A 22,679-nucleotide genomic window follows, 5' to 3' on the forward strand; every position below is an offset into this window, starting at 1 on the left:
CTGTCGTCATTATTGGATGAGCAAAAAATTCAAAACTTTACAAATCAGTATGAGTTTGAGAAATCTCTATAATTCACATAATGTTTTGTATTTGAGAGTAACTGAATAGCAAAAAATTCTTTAATTAAAATTAATAGTGAAACTTTGGGCAAGTAAATTATGCTCCAAGAATGCATTGGATTGATTAATTGACATGATTAAAACTAGCCACGAAAGGAATATTGAAGGAAAAAGCAAAAATTTGCATTTCAATATAGTAGATCAATGAGACCAGTGTTTCTAAAGACGAATCGGAGTTTGAAGTCAACCATATAATGTACAGTATATCTAGAAGGGTGTCACAGCAGCGTAGCCAATGCTGGTGGTAAAATTTAAGTCTCCAGTGTTTTTAACGGGGTTATAAACAAGGCATAACTCTAGTTTTACCTTTTGATGTAATTTATGTAAAATCTTGAAGCTGTCAAAAGCAAGGTTTTGTAAAGCCGCCTAAACCAGACATATATTGAATGATTTAGTCAGTCGTTCATACGGGGCAAAGGGAAGTAATCATATATATACAAATATATCTGAAAACGAAGACACTATACCCAATCGTGTAATATTTACGAGTAAATTGACCAATAAAATTGCTAAGTTAAGGATTTTGTTAGCAACAAAGTCCGTATCGCAATGGCTAACATGATCGAGAATTTTTATCGGAGTCAGTGCCTTTTGCTTACTGCTCCTCGGTTTTCTATGAGGATTAAATACTGGAAACATTTTCTATATGAAGGCGTGGGAGAAACTCCCTGATTTTGAAGTCTCAAGGAAAACTGAAAGGAGAATGTCGAAATATATGTTTATACACCGTAGAGTTTCTCACTTGTAATTCTGTGAAAAACTGAACGTTGGGTTTTTGGGCCACCATACCTCAGAATAAAATTCTGGTTGTAAACATCTACGGAGATTTCACGGCCTGGTTCATTAGACACTAGACGTAAGCCAAGTATTTCCTTACGCACGAAATCATAGCCATAAGAGTGAACGTAAGTCAAACCTGTCTCAGATGTACCCTTACCCTGACACCCTTGGACTCCCTGTACTTAACAGTTTTCCTTTATAATTGAAAAGGACGGGCATTCTTCAGCAGTGACAGAAAATGGGAATACATCTTGGGAAGCACAAGGGAAGTAAGGTCCGATCTCATCGCTGCAATCAGCTGTCAGTTTTGAAAATCATTCTGAATTGGCTTTGAAGCTGATAACTGGATGGTTACCTCCTGCTGAGGACACATCCCCTTCCCGGGTCGCAGCAATGCTGGCTCCGAGGGGGTAAAAAAAAATTGTTTGGTTTTTAATTGTCACGAGCAACCACACCCTCAGTTGCATTCGGATTTTTTGAATTTAAATAAAACGGCGTCTGGTTATCAAATGGTTTTATTTCGTTTTTCGTACATAGTTTGCTACTTAAGTAATTTTCAAATGCCATTATTTACGCCTCTTCTCCCTTAGGCACTAAAGCCAGATAATTAAGCAGAAATGGTTAGTAATATATAGGATCTCCGTTGGTATGAATACCCTGTCTGGCCTGTCAGTGTTTGTTCCAATGCACTCTCAAGCAAACTGAGCTTATATTCTGAGTGCTGCGTGCCTTGGGATGTTCTAAGTTAATATGTGGTGTATCTGTGCTGAGAAGAATTACTTTAAACAGAGCTGAGTGGTATGCTTTCATGCCTGTGTGTTTCACTTATTTTTCATCTTCCGCTGCTCCTAGTTGGCCAGATTTGGCAACATTACTTATGTTTAGGAATTCTAACTTCACATATGATGTCAATACAAAACCATTATACGGGACCTATGATGTCATTCATACATACACAATCATTAATATACTTGGACTTTTTTTTTCATTTATCATGTATTTTTCTAACGTGCTTCTGTAGCTATAAATGAATTTTTACATACAACTGATGTGACGTAAATATTCTTTTGTAGCTATAGAAGCATGCTAGAAAAATACATGATTGATTAAAAAAACCCATTGAATTCAGTGCACGTGCATGACGTCACAGGCCACGTATAACGGTTCTGTAATAACATGGTATGAAATTAGAATTCCTGTCCATATGTAATGTTAACAAAAATGTCAAAATAGAAGGAGCAGAGGAAGAAAAAATGATAGGTGAGACACAGATATGACAGATTACCACTCAGCTCTATGTAAAGGGCTTTTTCTCATCACAGATGCACCGTACATTAACCAAGAAGATTCCCTGACACACATCTCTCTGAACATGGGCTCAATGTGCTTGAGAGAATGCAATGGAGCAAACACCGACAGGCAAGACAGGGACCTTCCACCAGCAGAGGAGATCCTATACATTACTGACCATCACTTTGCAAAGTATCTGGCTTGACTACACAAAGGAGCAAAGCATAAGTCAAATTTATAAGGTTTATAACCTATGTGGACGCATCTTCCGATTGCATTCAATGGTATGGATGTACCAGTCTTTCTAATCCACTGGAAGGGATGCCTTTCAAAATAAATAATTTTCTTCCATTTTCGAAATGGTCGTTGGTAGTGGTCCTTTCCCCACCACTACATGGTAGCCTGTTCCACGATAAGACTGTCATATGTGGCCAACCTGGAATGAAAAAAGCGAAGTTTAGTGTAAGAAGCACATCTGACGTCTTAACACTTTTACAAAAGTTTTTATCCTGACTTCACAAAGTCTAGCAAGCTTAACTCGCTAGTAACTTTCGAGGTCATTCAAATCTGCCGTTTAGAACATATCAAAAGACTGCTACAATCATTCCGAATTCTCATACTGGATTTGATTCATAGATCGCACTCAAAATCTTGCAAATGAACCTCTTATCATAACACCTACTTTTCAATGCGCACTTCACTTCACTGGTTTTTGCTCCCTGTATTTATTCAAATATTTTCACCCGATTTTCACCACCTACTTAACCTCTTGGATCACTTTTGACTTGTCCAAGGCTATTAAAACCCAACCTCAGTCACTTACGATGTGTGGACGGGTCACAGAAATGTTGTGTGGCTACATTTTGACCTTTCACGACATTTCTTTTCCTTTTTTTGGTTATTATAGTAATTTATGATATATTACAGCTACTCAACTTCCCAATACAGTATACAGTTAATAAGTTCACCAAATTCAGGTTTTAGACTTTCGAAGGGTTGGCCTGAAAGACTAGTCTGAAATGAGGTGAAAATTGAAGCAAGAAAAAGATGAAGATACTGTGGAATGAGATTGTTGGGTCATGGTATAAGTGCGGGAAAAGATACTGAATAGGTTAAGAAAAAAATGCTTAAAATCAACATGAGTCAAGTAGTCTTCACGATAAAGAAATCAACAGCAAAGGTAGCCTTTATATTGAGGCAATTACATGAGAATTATTATGGAAAAAGGAAGAAGTTACACAAATATATATTAGGGATCTTGAGATGGCATTTAAGAGCTATTAGACAGACATGAAAACAGAAGGTAATGGAGATTACTGTGCCGTAACACAGATGTAAAGTGAAGAACAGGGCAGGAAATCAACAGCAGCTGGTATAAGTATTACTGTCCATCGAGCAGCAGCTTTGAGGAAACTACACAGGACTGAAGAAAGTCGGACCCTTGGGAGCTGCTGTAAGTAGACAACCTGGTGTTGACAGCACAACCATAGGGAGAGGTCGTAGACATGATTAAGAAGTGGAAGAGAGATGGAGAAGAAAGAAAGTGGCTGTCTAGATGCTGTGATAGAAGTGCAAGGGTGTACTATGGACTGCGCAATAAATGTAACAGATGGAGTCACAAGAGATGCTCGTGATTGGAGAACATGAATGAAGCCGGAATATATATCCTCAAATGTATAAGAGAAAATGGAAAAAAACGGAAGAGGATCATGGTATGGCAAAAAGACAGGCCTTACGAGAGGTAGAACATGCCCGTAAAGTTTAAAAAATGATAGTGACATCCCGAATGAAATGGAAGGCTGAAAGTACCCTATCTGTAAGCAATAAAAATATTTGAAGCACCTACATGGCCTAGTAAAGACACGGACAATAACAAAGAAAATGGAGATTATCTTGAACAGTTATCGAAAATGCTAATACTCAGAGCTGGAGAACTCATAATAAACATGGTGAAGGTAGCTGAGAGATATGGACAGGATTTCTAGAGTCTGGAAATTAAACTGATATCTCAAAGATTGAAATAGTTTGGACTTGTGGTAAGGAAGGATGAAGAGCAGATGGTCAGAAACTTTGAAGACTTGGGCTAAGCCCAGGAAATATTGGAGAATAAAAACGTGAAGACCTCAATAAGCTGGGTTAAGTCAGTCCCCTAACCAATCAGAAATGTTATGAGGTCCGGGTGAAACGTCAAAAAGGGGAAGTGAGCCAAATAATGTACTTTTAGCTCTACTCTCTGACCAATAAACATTTGAACTGGTAATGTGAGATGGCTCTTCCATGCCCTCATAAAAATACATAACTAATCCTTAACACAATAGGCAGTAATTAGTAAGTAACTTGCCTAAAATATGCAAAGGCAAACTTAAATTTAACTTCAAAAATGAAAAATATAAAAAAAAACCTTACATAACGGTTTAAAGGACAAAGGAAAATACAGCAGTCACCAAGGTAACCAATACTGTGACTTCTGCTCCACCCGACGAAAGAATACTGAAACCTGATAAACAACTAGTGTGAAAAGGTAAACAGCCATATTAATTTTGTTCTTACAAGATATGAATTATTACAAAAAGCTCAGAGAATTAACTGAAACTTCGAGTTTAATTATCATTAGTATCATAATGATGTTTTACATCAGCTTTTTCCTTTATGAGGGGTAGGTATGAAATGAAATCCCTCCACATTTCTGTCCTTTGCACTTTCTGCCTGGCTCCCATCAGGCCTAGGCCTTCAGTTATTCTCTTTTCCATGATTTCCTGTGCTCTTCTACAAGTGTGTCCTGCTACTTCAATTTCCTCTTTCTGCTTTTCAGACAAATTGTTCTTCGTACCTTCTCATTTGATGTCAAAAACATCTCAATCTTTAAGATCTAAGTGAAAGGAAAGGTAACAGGATTTAAGTCTCCTTGATTCAGTAGTCTTTTAACTTTACATTTTGATTGTTAAAACTCTAAGCAATTTTTTTTTCTCAAAAACATCAACCACTCATTAGATCAAATAACTTAGGGACTAGATAAAAAAGGAGAGAGAAATTAGCTGGAACAGTAATGGATACGTAAGTAGCGATACAGAGACCAATTGGAAGGGACACGGCATCACCGAGGAAGGGATTAGTTGAAGACCAGGACTTTATGGAAATCGAGGCAGAAAGGGATCAAAACTGTAGAGTGGCTCTCTCTCTCTTTGGCATTACTGACCATAGAAAAGTAAGGAAATTATTAAAAGGGACACAATGGACATTCATGGGAAGACTGCACAGGTTCTGTGCATCTCTCAGGATGTTCCAGTAACTGACTGATGGTTATCATAGTTTCCCGTTTGGCCGACATCATCTGAACTGTGAACAAGCATTCAAATAAAGAGATACAATACAGCTGGTGTACAGGTCTCTGAACTATAAAATGTCCCTGACCCATCTGCCAAGTGCCATTCCAAAGGACTGATCTGAATGACAACAGATCCAGTCATGACTCTGCATACAATGGATAGTACACATAGAGTATAATAAATAAAATATCTTAAATCAAATTCTGACAAGAATACATGCTGCACTTCTACACAACCTTTAACAATTCATCATTAACATTCCTACTATTCCCAAAACCTAATTCATCATCACAGTAATTTTACTGCTATATTTTAGCAGAATTTCGGCTAAATACTCCCCAGGTATTTCTTACGGACAAACGAGTTACTTTTTAGTGTGCAGTTCACCTCAAATATGAGTTACAAAATGGTAAAAAGGCAAAGAACTTGAACAGCAAGAAAAAAGCAAAAGCACATAAAATAAAAAAGGCATAAATAAATTCATAGGGGAATCAAGGACACACAACAAGGAACATTATTTATGTCTACAATGCCACACACGATACGCTCCATACCCTATAGTAAAGATTGGATATACCTCACTCCATACCCTATAGTAAAGATTGGATATACCTAAGCCAAATACACCAAAAACTGATGATAGCCTGCACTTCCTACCGAGCCAAAAGTCTAATGCTGTTGCTGCAGAAGCATAAGGGACAAAGCCCTTCAGGTCTAAATGGAATAGTATATTGTAAGTCAACAGGAAAAAAGCAGAGTTGGAAACCTATCTTTCGTCATACCTCTGCCTTACAATGTTGGCAACATAAACAAAAACCATATCTATTTTAATTTTGTTAATTTTAGCCTCACCAGCAAGCTATATCAGTGCAATAAACAAATACTATGGAGTTTACATTTCAAAGGCCAACTCTGCCGTACAGTTTCTATAGAATCGTACCACAAAATATTTTGGCTTATACCTACATATGATGCAATACTTATCAAGAAATTACCCATGGAATATACCCCAAAATATAATAAAACAGGATATATGTAATGAATGGGTCAATAATATGTAGTGCAATGCATAATATACTGATGGTTTAATATCTCTTGCTGTACAGAAGTGGATTTTGCTTCAAAATTTCTAGGTAGGATCATGGTTGTCATTATTAACTCACTAAATAACACTACCTATAATATGTTTGTTGCCCACAATTTTATCTACTGATAAACTCAAAAAATATTTCAGCATCATATTTCTCAAACCAAAAACTGAGCTACACAATATAATGGCAGTTCGGAAGGAAAAATGTCTAGAATGAACGATGATAATCTTAATATAGTTTAGCCTGAATAATGAATCCTTTCTAGCAGAACGGTGGCTTCAAGGATTTGCTTTAAAATGAGGGGAGTTGATTGTAGCTCATAATCCCCTGAAAAAGCATCCTGAGGAGTTATACCACAAAAATAAAAAAACAAGATGGCCTTTCAATACTGTTCTTTCAAGGAGTGATTTTCATTCCAGTTTCAGTCACACTTACCAAATATTCAGGTGCATTACTGGAAAGCTTACTGATGACTGCAGTCGGGTTCAATTTCAACTTGAGGTAAAAATGAAATACTCCTCTGCTTGTTCCGCCTGTTAAAAGAGAAAAAAAATTCTTCTTTTTAAATCATTATTTACACAATCATGCTGACAACTTACATAACTCCCATGACTAGTTTCCACAAAGGTACTGAAGTTATTTGTCTTATGTGAATTACAACTATAAACCACCTTAAACTTTATGATTATGAGGTGTCGGAATATTCAGGAAAGCACACTCGGAAACCACAATCTCCGACCCACCTAGGTCGTTCTCCGAGTTTATGAGCGGGGCCTTTCTGGACAGATTGTACCCTTCCCTTCCCCCACCCCCCTTCCCTAACTACAACCCGGCAGTTTCGGCATTTTTTCTTCGTTTCGATGTTATACAGGTTGTAGAATTCAACACTAGTGTTGTCTATATAAGCATACCATGACTGCTTTGCATTATATGAAGCAAAATCATAAAAAAAAAAACACCCAAAGCAAAATTCCGAAGAGTTCAAAAGGTGTTCGAGTGTGTTTCAATCCGTGATAGTTGGCGTTGCCCGCCGTCCAGAAAGGCCCCGCTCATAAACTTGGAGCACGACCTAGGTGGGTCGGAGATTGTGGTTTCCGAGTGTACATATCCATAAATGGCAATCACTTTTAAGCTACTCGATATGATTGTCAAGAGGTCTCCGGCTTCAGGCCATCATCATCTTGCTATGAACAATGTGAAACTGAGACTCTTCCATACGAATTCAAGTACATTTTTCGAACTATTTCAGTTTTCATGCTACAGTACCGACATAACTGTGGATAGTTCTATGATTGCTATTTAAACACGCTGGTGAGTGATTAGCTACAGCTGCCCTACGAACCTCACATCTATGCATTTAATATATCACAACATTAAGAGCAGATATAAGACAATAATAACCCAAAGTGACACCTTTGTGCAACACAAATTGCAAAAAAAAAAAAAAAAAAAAAAAAAAAAAAAACTTCTACGGAGTGGGAATAGGCAGTTAAAAAATAAGTCGTTTTAGTATATTTACAATCACATATTTCAGATCCCTTTCAAAGCTACATGCTAGCAATTTTCCTTGTTTATTTCTTACTTAAGCTATTACTAACCACTACTAAGCAAGTGAATTTGGTACAAAAATCAATTAGAAAAAGCAACAAAATTCTTTACACACAAAATCAAAGCCATGTAAATCTCAAGAAAAGTGAATATTGTAGGATCTTCACTACAGTTCCCTCTTCTATAACTGGTTAGGTAGAACAAGGCGCCTAGGATGAGTTAAGATAAAATTTATATGCTAACATTAAGATCAAGTCAAAGGATACCCTGAAAAATTCCCAAAAAATCATATTTCCTTTTTGCCAACCAAATTAATAGCCACAACTTCAATACACTGGTAATTATTGTAACTCATCCATTGGGGCAGGCCTCACACAAAATATTAGGCTATACGTATGTTAACTATATCTGGGACAAACAGTATGAGCTAAAACAGCTTTAGCCTTCATACTGATATATGTCTAAAATATAAACATGTTCCTAAGTTATTCTGGACTTTTGTATGCTATGCACTAATTAGTCTGTCAAATTGGCCCCTCCTTTATTGTTCATTGTAAGCCAGAAATACTGCTTTCTTCGATCAAACAGACCCTGTCTAGCCAATAATGATATGCCCTGATAATATATATGAAAATTATATTAAACTAGCCTAGCCTTTTGATGGTAGACTATACACTTAGGTTTAAGGCCATACTTATTTAATAATGAATCCAGTATTATTTCAATAATGAGCCAATCTGGATACTGTATCTTACCATAAACTCAATTTTCATTGTTATACAACAACGAGGAACCTAGGTGTCAAGATGCCACGAGCCCATTACATCTGTAGAGAAAGCAGACTAATCGAAGATGCATCATGTCCTGATTAAAAAAACATTAATTATTAATGGAATTTTATCGCTGACTGAACTTATACACCATTAATTTGTAATATTCATGAAAGAAACTATCCAGGTTTTCTGAGTTACAGAAAAAATGACTCAAGTATGAAAAATTAGATAAGTATATACTGATAATAACAATATTAATTAAGCATAAACTGTTTATTTTTTACTGTTTCTTTTTTCCATGTTCTCACTCGGCAAATAAAATCTGCAAGACCAGCAGACACTTGTCATTTACACAATAATGCAGAGATATTCTGAGATTTTTACGGCTTACAAGATTTTAATTATCAAATGCACGCTGTCGTCACGCTCAGAGAATAAAGTCTTTAATTTTTTTCCAAGAACTGATATTTTCAGTCCTCCTGACTTCAAGTGGGTGCTTACAGTACACCACTGGAGCTGGAGAACGACTACCAATGGTGCTCAGCTAGAACGACCGAGCGGTGAAATGACCGCTCAAATATTTACATCGTAAAAGGGTCTACATTTTTGCTTATTGAAACATCCTAATCCAATGGTATATAATTATTCATAGTAAGGAGATAGAATAATGTTAGCATAAGCAGTAATATAAAATTCCACAATTATCACACTAAAGATTATTTGCTACAATGAAATATTGTTTGCAGCACTGAGATAAGAATTATGTTGAAAGGAATTACAAGATTAAAATTAATTAAAACAGAATAGCAGTCTCTTTCTAATCCTGGACTTGGAATAACGGCGCTGTCAAATGACCGCATTCCAGTTTCTACTGACAGTCGTTATTGTCAGTATAGCGAAGGTTTACTGGTACGTAAACATATATTTATATCTTTTACGGTAATGAAATAACGTCTGAGATGAGGTTCAGTTCAACATAATATGTATTTGAGTACCATAGCGTAAAATACATTATATTAGTTTTTATAAAAAAAAAGTTTTTACACTAAAAACAAAAGATTGAAAAACAGATAATGAAGTATACCTGCGGGTTTATGCATTTTCAGTTTAAAGTCCCTTCGTTTCTACTCTAGGAATAAAGTAAATTTTTTCAAAAACATTTTTTGCAATGGAGCTTCCTGAACATCTTCCTTGTGCATCTGCCACATACAAATCCCTTGCATTGGTGGCACATGTCTGACGCCTTATTCCCACTGCAATATCCTATTTGGCACGGTTTTCTTTTTTTTTTTTCAGTAATTATGGAAACTTCTGGTTCAGCATCAGTATCGTTTTCACTGCTATATACCGCATTGCCATTTTTCAACGTTTCCTGAAGTTCTTTGGGCAACTGAAGAAGGAAGCTGCGACGGGAGAGTTTCTGACCTGTAACTTCCCTGTAAAGAACTGATGCATCGATGCCTGCTTGATCAAGTACATTATAAAACTAGCTAACCAACCCTTTTATCCAAATATTACTGTGCTGACTGTACCATTTATCCGGGTATTACTGTGGTGAGTGTCCCTTTTATCCAGATATTGCTGTACTAACTGTCCCTTTTTATATTTATACAATAAAAGATAAAAAACTGTCCCTTTTTAACTAAACACGACTTTGCTGACTGTCCCATTTATCCAGATATTACTGTGGTGACTGTCCCATTTATCCAAGTATTACTGTGGTGACTGTCCCTTTTATCCAGGTATGACTCTACTAACTGCCCCACTTATTCAGGTGTTGCTGTACTGACAGTCCCTTTTTCAATCCTTTGTTTTTAATGTAAAACTTTTTTTATTCAGGTATTACTGTAGTGACTGTCCCATTTATCCAGCTACTACTGTGGAGACTGTCCCATTTATCCAAGTATTACCGTGCTGACCATCCCATTTATCCAGGTACCACTGTGGAGACTGTCCCATCTATCCATGTATTACTATGCTGACTGTCCCTTTAACCCAGGTATTACTATGCTTACTGCCCCTCTATCTAGACATTACTGTGGTGACTGTCAATCTTATCCAGGTATTACTGTGGTGACTGTCCCATTTATCCAAGTATTACTGTACTGCCTGTCCCTCTTATCCAGGTATTACTGTGCTGACTGTCCCTTTTATCCAGGCATTACTGTGATGACTGTCTGTTTTATCCATACATTACTGTGGTGACTGTTGCCAGGTATTACTGTGGTGACTGTCCCATTTATCCAGGCATTACTGTTCTGTCTGTCCCTTTTATCAATGTATTACTGTGCTGATTGTCCTTTTTATCCAGGTATTACTGTGGTAACTGTCAATTTTATCCAAATATTATTGTGGTGACTGTCCCATTTATTCAGATGTTACTGTGATGGCTGTCCATTTATCCAGGTATTACTGTGCTGACTGTCCCATTTACCCAGGTATTACTGTCATTTTATCCAGCTATTACTGTGGAGATTGTCTATTTTATCCACACATTACTGTGGTGACTATCACCCTGGTAATAATGTGATGAATGTCCCTTTTATCCAGGTATTACTGTGGTGACTGTCCTATTTATCCCCACTAAACCTAAACACACCCTCCCACTTAACTGAAACACCCCTACTAAACCTAAGCACACCCCTACTAAACCTAAACGCACACCCTTCTATACCTAAACACATCCCAGCTAAACCTAAACACACACCCCACTAAACCTAAACAGAAACCTTGATACAGAATTATTAATCACAGGAAAGGAAAGCATTTCCAATAATACATTTCTGTGGTATCAAGTACATGAAGTGAGGTGTGATAAACCTGTAGAGTTTATTTACCACATATGTTACAAAGGGAAGGGGGATGGGGGAAGAAGGGGAAGGGGGTACTTATATTGTAACCAAGTGGTTACAATATACTGTAAGTTACAAAGGGAAGGGGGCAGGGGATGGGGAAGGGGAAGGGAAAGGGGCTACGGGTTTGAAACCTACCTTATTACATAAGTCAGGTCAAATGACGGCCATGTGACAAATTTTGTCAAGATCGATCAAGAGTTACAAAGAGAAACCTACCCGATTACCTAAGTTGGGTCGAATGATGGCCAAGTGCCAAATTTCGACTAGCTCAGTCAAGTGGTTACCACATTAGTTACAAAAGGAAGAGGGAAGGGGATGGAGGAAGGGGGAGGGAAAGAGGGTATGGGTTTGAAACCTACCCTATTAACTAAGTTGGGTCATATGATGGTCACTTGCCAAATTCTGTCTAGATCGGTTAAGTGTTTGCCACATAAGTTACAAATGCAAGGGGAAGGGCGATGGGGGGAGGGGAGGGCAAAGGGGGTATGGGTTTGAAAACTACCCTATTATCAAAGTTGGGTCAAATGATGGCCACAAGCCAAATTATGTCTAGATTGGTCACGTGGTTACCCCATAAGTTAAAAAGGGAAGGGGAAGGGGGATGGGGAAGGGGAAAGGGAGGGAGAAGGGGAGGGGGTAATGGTTTGAAACCTACCCTATTATCTAAGCTGAGTCAACTGACGACCATGTGTCAAACTTTGTCTAGATCGGTCAAGCGGTTACCATATACGTTACAAAGGCAAGGGGAAGGGGGATAAAGGAAGGGGAAGGGGGATAAAGGATGGGGAAGGGGAACGAGGTACAGGTTTGAAACCTATCATATTATCTAAGTTGCGCCAAATGATGGCTACGTGCCTAATTTTATCTAGTTGGTCAAGTGGTTACCACATAAATTACAAAGGGAAGGGGAAGGAAGAAGGGGAAGGGGATGGGAAGGGGGTAAGGGTTTGAAATCTATCCTATGATATCGGTTGGGTCAAATGATGGCCACATGCCAAATTATACCCAGATCTGCCGAGTGGTTACGCATAAGTTAAAAAAGGGAAGTGGGAAGGGGGATGGCAGCAGGAGGACAGAGGAAGGGGAAGGGGAAGGGGAAGGGGAGGGATTAAGGGTTTGAGACCTACCCTATTATATAAGTTGGGTCAAACGATGGCCATGTGCCAAATTTTGTCTAGATCGGTCAAGCATTTACCACATAAGTTACAAAGGGAAGGGGGAAGGGAATGGGGGAATGGGAAGGGGAAGGGGTATGGATTTGAAACTTACCCTATTATCTAAGTTGGGTCAAATGATGGCCACGTGTCAAGTTTGTCTAGATCGGTCAAGTAGTTACCATTTAAGTTACAAAGGGAAGGGGGAAGGTGTATGAGGGGAGGGGAAGGGGGCAGGTAAGAGTTTGAAACCTAGCCTATTATCTAAGTTGGGTCAAATGAGGGCCACTTGCCATATGTCTAGATCGGTCAACCGTACACCACAAAAGTTACAAAGGGAATGGGGAAGGGGATGGGGAAGGGGAAGAGGAAGGGGAAGGGGAAGGGGTAAGGGTTTGAGACCTACCCTATTATATAAGTTGGGTCAAACAATGGCCATGTGCCAAAGTTTGTCTAGATCAGTCAAGCATTTACCACATAAGTTACAAAGGGAAGGGGGAAGGGGATGGGGGAGTGGGAAGGGGAAGCGGTACGGGTTTGAAACCTACCCTATTATATAAGTTGGGTCAAATGATGGCCACGTGTCAATTTTGTCTAGATTGGTCAAGCAGTTACCATGTACGTTACAAAGGGAAGGGGGAAGGGGATGAGGGGAGGGGAAGGGGGGTGGGTTTGAAACCTAGCCTATTATCTAAGTTGGGTCAAATGATACCCATGTGTCAAATTTTGTATAGATTGGTCAAACATTTACCTCATGTCACAAAGGGGAAGGGGGAAGATGGATGAGGAAGGGAAAGGGGGGTATGGGTTTGAAACTTACCCTATTATCTAAATTGAGTCAAATGTTGGCCATATGCCAAATATTGTCTAGATTGGGCAAGCGGTGACCACATTAATTACAAAGGGAAGGGGAAGGAAGATGGGAGAAGGGGATGGGAAGGGGGGAAGGGTTTGAAACCTACCCTTTTATATCAGTTGGGTCATATGATGGCCATGTGCCAAATTATGTCCAGATAAGTCAAGTAGTTACCACATAAGTTAAAAAGGGAAGGGGGAAGGGGGGATGGGGAATGGGATGGGGAGGGGGTAAGGGTTTGAAACATACATACCATGTAAGTTACAAAGGGAAGTGGGAAGGGGGATTGGGGAAGGGGAAGTGGGTACGGCTTCGAAACCTACCCTATTATCTAAGTTGGATGGAATGCTGGACACGTGCCAAACTTTGTCTCGATCGGGCAAGTGTTTACCACATAAGTTACAAAGGGAAGGGGGACGGGGGAAGGGAAAGGGGGTAAGGGTTTGAAACATATCCTATTATCTAAGTTGGGTCAAATGATGGCCATGGGCCAAAATTTGCCTAGACCGGTCAAGGGGCTCAGATCTCTACAGTGTACAAAGTTACAAATGCACATACAAACATGCAAACATTAACTTTTATATATAAGATACTAGGATTGGCTATCTTCGAGAAGCTGCTTTAGTGCTGTACAACCGAGCCATTGTGTCTACTCTGTACTTTGAAGGATTACAGTAATTGACAGTTTCAGGAATTTTCTTTGCATTGTTTCCAATGTCTACAGTTCTGTGAACGTTACTAACTGAGTATAGTTTTGTTTGGCTTACATTGATGCTCTGTCAAAGTGCATGTACTACTTTTCAATACTTGTGTGCTGTACAGGTTGTCACAGGAACTTTTTATACACGTGGAAATCACCCTTCGATCAGGATTTACCGTGCCTGCAAGACTCGAGTTTTTAGCTTGTAATTTTTCTGCCAGTTTTACTGAAGTGAAAGTGAAGAAACAACATAACTCCCCAAACAGATGGGCAGTTTTCTTTTAGCTGAGTGTACATCACGGTCAATTAGCAAAATTCAAGGAGAATCATGTTTGTCTGGGAACAATTATGGAAATTACATACATTTGAAAGTGAAATTGCGGTCAAAATGACCGCTCGGTCCTTCTAGTGTTAACAGCTCTAAAACCAACATTCGAACTGTACCTTGACTCAAATAACTTGAGACCATCTGCAGCTAATCTTGTGCTGACTCCATCCATTGCCCTATTACGCACAGCAAATCTTTCAAATATTTTGGAAACCCAGTCTTGATAGCTTGATGAATCATTACACATATTTTAAACATTGCTCTGGCTTTGACAGGGAGCCAATGTAACTCTGAAAATACATTGGTAATCGTTCTGTAAAGTCCCCGCTCAACGGGTTTTCTCTAGTGAACCTCGCGTTTTCTACGGTGCCTTTTCCCGTGACCTTAGGTTGGAGTAATCTAGCCATATTTTATTTATGTAAATGTGCATTTATTACTTACTCATTTGTGCCCTTTTGTATTGTACATGTGTCAGAGCATTACTGTGTCTAATCTGTTAATTTTATTTGTCACGTTATCTGTATTTTACCTATCCTGTTTCACATTTAGAACAATTAACCTCAGGTCACCTGTATGTCCTTGTATGTCTTTGTACTGACGTCCGCACGCCGCTTTATAAGCGGCCTGCTTCCTTAATAAACTAGCAGTCAATGTCTACCTGCTCTCTCTTTTGCACCTTCTCACAGTGGTGACCCCGGAGTGGTTCCCAGAGCCATTAACGGACCCAAACGGCGACTTAGTCTTGGCCCCGATGAACTATCCCATGCCCCTAACGGACCAACTACGGCGCTTTAACAAAGCGTTTGGGCGTACCGACCCTCATTGGCAGATCACCGGCGTCATTAGCGGAACCACATGGCACTCTCCCAAGTGTGTATTGACGCAAGTGTAACTCACACTCCGAGTGAGAGTGCAGAAGCGAGCATGGACGCAGACATTCCCTCCCACATACAAATAACCGCGAACTTCGCGGAGTCTGATATCTCCCTCGCACCCTCCCCCACACCAATGCTCGCTCGCTCCTCCACGCTGGTACCCGCTCCTCACACGCTGCCCTTCCTGACAGACCAACCAAGGTCCACCCTTGCCATAAAGCTGCCGCCGTTCACACACAACAACCCGTCATCATGGCTCTATAGGGTCAAGGGGCAGTTCAGGTTGGCAAGATTGACCGACGAAGTGCTGCAGGCAGACATTGTAATCAATGCCCTCCCGGAGGAGGTTTACATGAAGATCACCCCGTGGGTGTCTGCTGCAAGTCCTGCCACCTACCAAAAGCTGAAGGCCTCTCTCGTTGAGACCTGCTCCCTGCCGATCTCCGAGAGAGCCGCCCGTGCCCTCGACCTCGCAAACAACCCCCGGCATGACCAGAACCTCCTGGAGACGTGGAACGTCATCCAGGGCCTTCTCGTCCTACCTGGGGCGGACGGCAGCGGCAGGCACACGGAGATAAGCCTGTCGAGGGAGATCTTCCTCCTTCAGCTCCTCCCGGAGGTTTGGACCCAGATCCTGGAGCCTTACACCCTGCCCCTCGAGGACCTGATTAAAACAGCACAGCAGCTGACTGACTCCACAAGGGCAGCGAAGCGGGCATCCACACCCGCACACCCCATCAACTACCTCCAGCCGGAGGAAACTGCAGAAGGGGAGATAAACGTCGTCATCAGGAGGCGGCCAACCCATCACCAGAAGAAGCAATTGCCGGGGCCTTACTGCTACCACCAGAGGTACGGCAAGGACACCAGGAACTGTGAGCCCCCCTGCTCTTTCGCCCATCCAAAAAATGGGGGCGGCGGCGGCCTGTCATGGCAGCAGAAGCACCCAGGAGCCTCACACCAGTAGGTTTTTACGTCTGTGACACCATCTTCGGCAGGATGATGCTGATCGACACTGGGGCTGTACGCTCAGTGTTCCCGCCATCCAGAGAGGACCGCAAATGCCCGTCGGACCCGGGTGCCTCCCTGACGGCCGCCAATGGGTCCCCCATCCTTTCCTACGGCACCAAGCTCTCGTCGGTCTCCATCCTTGGCCGGAGGTACAGGTGGAGTTTCATCGTTGCGGACATGAGGACCCCACCCCTGGGTGCGGACTTCCTGGCCCACTTCGGTCTGGTAGTCGATGTTGGCCGCAAGCGCCTACTAGACACCGAATCCTGCCAGTCCCTTCCCCTGGCGACGGGCCCCAGCACCCCCACAGTCTGTTCCATAGCCCCACATCAGTACACTTCACTTCTGAAGGAGTTCCCCGAGGTATTCAAGCCCGAACTGCGTCAGGTGCCCAGGGCCCCGGCCAAACACGGAGTTTACCACCACATCAAAACAAAGGGCCCCCGACGCACACAAAGTTCCGGAGGCTTCCCCCTCGGCGCCTTCAGAAGGCCAAGGATGCTCTCGCCGAGATGGACGCATGGGCATATGCAGGAAGGCCTCCAGCCCGTGGGCCTTCCCCCTCCACATGGTGCAGAAACTGGACGGCTCCTGGAGACCTTGAGGTGACTACAGGTGGCTCAACCTCACCACAGAACCAGATCACTACCCTCTCCCAGACATGCAAGACCTCACGGCCTCTTTCCACGGGGCCAAAATATTTTCTAAATTGGATCTTTTAAAATCCTACTTTCAGGTACCAGTAGCTCCAGAGGACATCCCCAAAACCACCATCATCACACCCTTCAGGTCCTACGTTTTCACCTGAGGGACGCGGGGGTGACCTTCCAGAGACTGATGGGCAGCATCCTGGGGGACCTGAACTTCTGTGTCTGTTGCGTAGATGACATTTTAATTTTTTCCAGATCCCACAAAGAACACCTGTGGCACATCCAGAAGGTCCTGCAGCGCCTGCAGGAGAACGGCCTTGTCGTCAGGTTTGACAAATGCACCTTTGGCGTCGAAAGAGTTGACTTCCTGGGCCACGAGATATTCCCGGGAGGCATCCATTCACTTGCATTGAAGGTTGCAGCCATTGCCAGGTTCCCCACCCCTACCTCCGTCAGGGCCATACAGGAATTCCTCGGGATGGTCAACTACTACAGGAGGTTCATCCCCAGGGTCGCACACCATAGCCTCCCTGACGGAGATCCTCAAGGACCACCTGAAGACCTTAGTGTGGGGTCCTGACCAGCAGCAGGCCTTCTCCCTGATGAAGGCCGCCCTTGCCAAGGCAACCGCCTTGGCCCACCAGGACCCCAACGACCCCCTCCAGCTGACGACAGACGCCAGCAACATCGCCTTCTTCAGCAAGAAGTTCAGCCCCACCGAGTCCCGCTACGGCACCTTCGACAGAGAACTCTGCGCAGTGTACCAGGCGGTACGCCACTTCAAGTTCCTCCTGGAGGGCACACCCTTCACAATTTGGATGGACCACCAGCCGCTGGTTCACGCCTTCACAAAGCAGGGGTATGGCATGGACTGCCAAACCAGCAAAGTAGGGCACCACACCGAGTCGGTGGTGGGCGACTTCCCAAAGCCTGGAAGGCGCTTCGGACGTGGTAGGGCCCCTTCCCCCATCAGGCGGGGCCAGGTATCTCCTGACAGTTGTTGACTGCTCCACCAGGTGGCCCGAAGCGACGCCCATGGAAGAAGCCACCGCCAGTGCGTGTGCCGAGGCCCTCCTCTCCAGCTGGATCAGCCGGTTCGGTGTCCCGGACCATATAACAACGGACAGGGGCCCAGCCTTCCTGTCCGAGCTGTGAACAGCCCTGGCACGCCTGCTGGGGACCACTCACCACAGCACCACCGCCTACAATCCTGTGGTCAACAGATTGGTGGAAAGTTTCCACAGGTCCCTGAAGGCGTCCCTCATGGCCCGCTACACTGCCAAGAATTGGAAGTATATACCAGTTGCGTGGTCGCCCCCGTAAGGCCCCGGACCCAGGCAGCGCTGCAGCCAACCACTCCCGCATGCACTGCAACTCCCAGCTGACAGCGCGGAGCCGCGGCACTCTCCAGCGCCCCAGCAGATACCTACTTTAATCAGACGTCACCTACGTCTTGGGGGGGGGGGGTGGTATTGTAAAGTCCCCGCTCAACGGGTTTTCTCTAGTGAACCTCGCGTTTTCTACGGTGCCTTTCCCATGACCTTAGGTCGGAGTACCTAGCCATGTTTTATTTATGTAAATGTGCATTTATTACTTACTCATTTGTGCCCTTTTGTATTGTGTCTAATCTGTTAATTTTATTTGTCACGTTATCTGTATTTTACCTGTCCTGTTTCACATTGAGAATGATTGACCTCGGGTCACCTGTATGTCCTTGTATGTTTTTGTACTGACGTCAGCACACCGCTTTATAAGCAGCCTGCTCACTTAATAAACAAGCAGTCAATGTCTACCTGCTCTCTCTTTTGCACCCTCTCACAGTTCCTAAGGCGTAACTCTATTAATCTTGCTGCTCTATTTAACATATTTTTCAACTTCCTAAGTTACATCTTAGGCATACTATGGTAGCGTTGCAATGGTCGCCTCTATGGCACAATTAATCACAAGTTTTTTCTGTTCATAGAGTATTAAACAAGATATTCTTGCATGAAGGCAATATTTCCAAGATGATGACCTGTAACCTGTAAATTACTGATATGTGTTCTGAGACAAATTACCGTCCAATTCACGTACTTTGTCAACAATCTGGAATGATTACTATTTCATATTTAGCTGAATATCGCTTAGGCTCCTTAAGTTACTTTCCCTTCCTGCCAAAATATTTTCAGATTTACGTTCATTTAATCTTAATTGTTTAAATGTCACCCACTCCTTAACACTGTAAGAATAATTTAGTTTTTCATTTGTATCCCCAATATCTTTTATGGAGAATTAAAACTGGGTTTCATCCGCACTTTGCTTGAGTGTTACCCTATGTCCCCATAACTCATCTCACAATCCGGTTGTATAGAAGCACAATAGGACTGGACTTGATGTGCTTCCTTGGGGGTACTTTTCTTGTTGTTTAAAATGATGAATATGATGCTATTTACTAAGACACTTAAAACAAGACCTATGTGGGTCTAGTCATAGTTGTGTAATCAACATTAGGTATTATTACAGTTTCGGTCAAATTCGGATATCTAATATTTTTTTACTTGCTATCATATATTTTTGTCATGATTCATACGAAATACTTACTCGCATCTTCCGCAAATTAAGAGTTACGGAGATATTTGCCGATGAATATTGTGCCTTGTTGTTATCGCAAGGATGCGTTTATGCTGCCATGTCAGTTTTTTTGCTGGGGGGTTTTTTGTTTTTGTCAATGTATTGTGGGTAAAAATGCCTAATCGTCTTTTGTTTTTCGTTATGAATTATAAGTACGGTACAAATGCTGAAACCTGATTGGTTGCTTTGTTTCAAGAATATCCAATTAACTGCGATTTCGGAATAAGCCGGCTTTCTACAAAAGTGCGCTTCAGTTGACTGCCATGGATTCGTGCATGTCTGCAGTGGGTGTTCTCTGTCTTACTTTAAGGCTATTGGTCGTTTCCATGGACATTACAATGGAACTCCACACGTTGTGAATACCTTTCTTCGTGAAAATTTAGTACTACCATCTATTTAAGGTAAGTGAAGTGGTTAACGAAAAGGGTAACATTGCAGTTTTGGCCGTGAATTTCACCGAAACTGTAACTAGACGTTAGGTAAAATTTCGTTCCCTGTAACCCTGTGGCAAGCAGCGCAGCTCAATATTACCGCTTGCCAGAACATACGAGCTTGCAACAATCATTTAAAATGTGCATAAGCCGCTGGACGCGTTGCACCACCCGAAACTGAGAGCGGTACCCATGGCCGCCATGTATCTCAAAATCTAATCATTTGCGGAAGAAATAAAGGTCAGATTCGTTGAAAGTACACTATTTAAGCTAGGGAAAATATAATTTTATATCGGAAATGTGAATTTGACCGAAACTGTAAATTTACCCAACATTATTAACCAATTAATATGATTCTAATTCCTCATTACAGACAAATGCATTATAAATTTCGTGGTCGTCCATCCATATATTAAGTCCCAGTAGATACTCGTATATATTTTTGTAGCAACTAAGTCGATCATTTTCGCAAAATTGCTAAATTCCTCTCTACTAAGGTTTTCACTTAACCATGGAGGTCTATCGCCAACAATAAGTAAGATCCTCTTATCTAAGTATTTAAAGCTTACCCCAGTGTACTCAAAACTTTTAATAATTTCAAGATGAGAACAGCTGCTGTGAACAACATCCAACTCCTTCCACAATCTATCTTCTCTCAAGTAACCTCAACGGCATCAAAATCGTTCAACCACGTTTCTGCAACCAATAATAAATAAAAAAAACTTCGTTAATCAACTCCCTAATTTGCAATGTTATATGAGTCTAATGATTTTTTCTACATATATATAAAAAAACAAATACTCGTTTGAAAATAAATCTGGGGTCATTTCCACCACTTGATGCCGAGTAAAAAGTTGCACCATGTTCATTGGATTACAAACATGACACTACAAATAGTTCTACAGCTGCTACTCTGAACATCTAGGTATGTGACTAGTAGGCCGATGCCGTACAAAAATCACGGCTATATACTAGATATAGTATTCAACATCAGTGTTGCAAACTAGAATCTGATATTCCAGAGAGTAGAATTACTCTCGTTCCTCAAGCAGAAATATGTAATTGAGAAACAAACTGCTAGATGTAGGGAATAAACACATTCCATTTACTAACAATTACATAGTTTAAACTGATGTAATGGCTAAGGGATGCAAATTTGTTTTCTATCTTAAACCTCCTCTGTTTTTCATTTCTCACCAAAACTACTACTACTCACTATTTTGGGAGTGCAAATTTGGTCTAGACAAATGAAAAACATGATTAGTCATTTGATGGGTTACTAATGGTGAATATTGGCGGTCTGAGCCACGGTTCCTTAGCTTACGACAGGTTTGGTAAGGCATGGTGCCTAAGGTGGGTTAGGTTAGGATTAAAAGAGCATCCTAAATAACGTTGGCAGAGAATGGAATGCTTCTGGCTAGTCGAATTCCCAAAATACCATATTCCATGTTTTCCAAGCAAATTAATCATTACGACATCATTGGGCCTCGTAATAATGAGTGACCTCTATCCACTCGTAATAGGCCTAACCCATAACTGATCATATTATCCTTGACAACCTGCCTGGCCTAAAAACCTTTAATGAGGTAGATCTCTGGAATATCAACACAAAGAGTAGGCTATCATGTGTTTTTGTAGGTACTAAACCTACCTAAAAGGATTATCCTAAGCCAGAAATCACTGCTCTTTTTTGACCAAATAGGCCTTGTTTAGGCAAGCCTACCAAGACCAGGCTTTGTATTTCTTTTCAACGACTGATCTAGTACGTATTTAGATAACAGACGTCTCAGTTCTCTTACCATAAATTAAGGTCACATCGTTACAGAGCAAAGAGGATCACAAACATCAGGATAACAGCGTCCATGTTGACTGACACTTCAGATGACGTCCTACAGCAGTATTGTCAATTCTTTTTGCACTTCGCCAAACACAGATGCATTAAGTGTCTGAACGCTCGTGTGTGTTTGCTGTGAAGAAAATCTAGAAGAACTTTTTAATCTGTGTCGTTTAATGTCTTTCCCCAAGAACACTTTACAAATACAGGCCTACTAATTACAACAAAGCCTCTAATCCTTCGGTTAAAAGCAATTGGCAACTCCAAATGTTTGTCAAACAAACAACGTTTTGGTAATTACTCTACTGAAGAGTCGGTTAAAACGGAATTCAAAGCATTCTGGTTTTTCTCGAAATTCTCTCTCCGCAGTAATAAACGAAACAAACAAACAAATCGACATTATGTAGATACATAAAACAGTTGCTGAATAAAGGCGTTGGGAAGATT

At 41.4% G+C, this 22,679-nt stretch overlaps 1 long non-coding RNA gene across 4 annotated transcripts; it reads right to left on the reverse strand.

Moving 5' to 3' along the window:
- Positions 1-1,399: 1,399 nt before the first annotated feature.
- LOC136831475 (uncharacterized) lies at positions 1,400-22,490 on the reverse strand. 4 transcript variants are annotated; one of them, XR_010850899.1, is made up of 5 exons: positions 22,198-22,457; positions 20,968-21,094; positions 8,911-8,981; positions 7,043-7,140; positions 1,400-2,626 (listed from the first exon to the last, which is right to left on the reverse strand). It is a non-coding gene; the product is annotated as an uncharacterized lncRNA (long non-coding RNA). The 4 variants fall into 4 exon arrangements; XR_010850902.1 differs by having other exon boundaries at positions 8,911-8,997; positions 22,198-22,336; XR_010850900.1 differs by having other exon boundaries at positions 8,911-9,019; positions 22,198-22,336.
- Positions 22,491-22,679: the final 189 nt, after the last annotated feature.

This window comes from Macrobrachium rosenbergii, chromosome 4, assembly GCF_040412425.1.
Source record: "Macrobrachium rosenbergii isolate ZJJX-2024 chromosome 4, ASM4041242v1, whole genome shotgun sequence".
Classification (NCBI taxonomy): Eukaryota; Metazoa; Arthropoda; class Malacostraca; order Decapoda; family Palaemonidae; genus Macrobrachium; species Macrobrachium rosenbergii.